Source organism: Penaeus monodon, chromosome 14 (assembly GCF_015228065.2).
Source record: "Penaeus monodon isolate SGIC_2016 chromosome 14, NSTDA_Pmon_1, whole genome shotgun sequence".
Taxonomy (NCBI): Eukaryota; Metazoa; Arthropoda; class Malacostraca; order Decapoda; family Penaeidae; genus Penaeus; species Penaeus monodon.
Genome location: NC_051399.1, coordinates 16,985,978 through 16,988,477, shown reverse-complemented (window position 1 = coordinate 16,988,477; position 2,500 = coordinate 16,985,978). Strand labels below are relative to the sequence as shown.

Genomic DNA, 2,500 nt, shown 5'->3' with positions numbered 1-2,500 from the left:
AATGTTAAGTATGCATCTGGAAGACAAAGAAGATAAAGAAAACATGTCCAATTAAGAAACACATTAAAAATTGGAACATGGAACGTAAGGAAAATGAAAGAGATGGGTAAATTACATACTGTCTGTAACGAAATGGATAGATACAACATTCAAATACTAGGAATAAGTGAGACCAATTGGAAAAGTAATGGAAGTTTCAAAACTAAAGAAAACAAGACAGTTCTTTTTTCTGGAAAAGAAGAGGAAATTATAGTCACGGAGTTGCTATGATTCTCACGAAAAAAACTGCAAATGCACTAATTGGGTACAGCCCAATAAATGATCGCATTTTAAAAGTCAGAATACAAGCAAAACCTCATAACATTAGTATTATACAATGCTACGCACCAACCAACATTGCAAGTGATGAAGAAATGGAAAATTTTTATAACACTCTCCAAGATACTTTAGACACATAAACACACACACATACACATACACACACACACACACACACACACACACACACATACACACACACATACGCACAAACACATACACATACACACACACGCACGCACGCACGCACACACACATACATATATATGTGTGTGTGTGTGTGTTTATACATATGTATATATATATATATATATATATATATATATATATATATATATATATATATATGTAAAAATGCACGCACAGCTTTATATATATATATATATATATATATATATATATATATATATATATATATATATATATATATATAGGCCGCGGTGGCCGAGTGGTTAAAGCATCGGACTCAAGTCTGTCACGACGCCAATCTGATTTCGAGGGTTCGAGTCCCCGGCCGGCGCGTTGTTCCCTTGGGCAAGGAACTTCACCTCGATTGCCTGCCTAGCCGCTGGGTGGGCAAGTCAGCTCAAGTCAGTGCCGGTCCCAGAACCGGGTAAATAGAGATGGTGATTCGATAAAAACACCGGGCGGAAGGCAACGGCAAACCACCGCTCTAAATTGCCAAGAAAATCATGGAAATCCATGATCGCCAACGTCCTTGTGGGACAGGGCACTTAAAGCCGCGGTGACCGAGTGGTTAGTGCATCGGACTCAAGACTGCCACAATGGCAATCTGAGTTCGAGGGTTCGAGTCACCGGCCGGCGAGGTGAAGTTCCTTGGGCAAGGAACTTCACCTCGATTGCCTACCTAACCACTGGGTGGCCAAGCCAGCTCAAGTCAGTGCTGGACCCAAGCCCAGATAAAATATAAAGAGAATGATTACCTAAAAAGGTAACACCGGCACTCTCCGTGGAAAGGAACTGGGGACCCTACCAAGTATTCACTCCAAGAGCATCACAACATGAAAACTACAATTAAGTATCATGCTGTGACCACGGCGGCTCAAACATGAACCTACCGTAAAAAAAAATAAATAAATAAAAAAAATAAAAAAAATAAAAAAAAAAAATATATATATATATATATATATATATATATATATATATATATATATATATATTTATTTATATTAGTCCTGGGTAAGGCAATAAACTGCACCCTGAGGCTCCCTTGAACAAGAACAGCACCCTATTAGCTCCCTATGCCCGGACTGTGGTGAAGCTGTTGGCAGCAGGGCAATGGATATCTGATGAAAACACCTTCGGTTCTACTGATTACTGGCTTCACCAAACATGAAGATTCAAAGATAACCGGCAATGAACAATGATGAACATGTTACAATCAATGGAATGGTTGTAGAAAATGTGAAAGAGTTTACCTATCTTGGAGCTGTTTTAACTAATACATATGATGATTCACCGGAGATAAAAAGAATTACCATTGCCAAAAATGCCACAGTTGCTTTCAATAACATCTGGAAAGACCGAAGCATTACCTTACGGACAAAGCTGAGGTTACTGAACTCATTAATTTTCCCAATTGCATCATATGGTTCTGAGTGTTGGGTGCTGAAGAAGATAGACAAGAAAAAGATCAATAGTTTTGAAATGTGGTGTTACAGACGAATACAACGTATTAACTGGACAGAGAAGAAAACGAATGATGAATTGTTGAGAAAAATAAATTGTAAAACCGGCTGTTGGACATCTTGAACAAAAGGGAATTAAAGTTTATTGGTCATGTGATGAGAAGTAAAAGTATTGAGAAAAACTTGCTGACAGGGATGGTGATAGGAAACAGAGGAAGAGGCAAACCGAAGACAAGACTGAGCGACAATATCAAAGATATTTGCGGGTTGTCGATGGTACAAGTGGAAAGAAAAGTGCAAGATCGAGTTGAGTGGCGAAGGATGGTGGAGAGGTCCACGGCTGCTCAAACATGAGCATACCGTTATTGATGATTGATGATTAAGAAACTGACTGTGCGATTCGTAATTAATGAAAATGGTTGGCAGGAATTTATCATTGCAGAATCATACGGATTGATGCAAACTGGAAAAAAATGTTTCAACTAGTTCCAATAATGTGCGCATAAAGGCAAACATGTGTGAAAGTGTTGTGG

General features: G+C 38.5%; 1 protein-coding gene across 1 annotated transcript in view; it reads left to right on the top strand.

Moving 5' to 3' along the window:
• Positions 1 to 2,500, top strand: part of LOC119580931 (Down syndrome cell adhesion molecule-like protein Dscam2) — a gene marked incomplete at both ends in the record, with an annotated part of 234,172 nt that overhangs the window by 145,697 nt on the left and 85,975 nt on the right.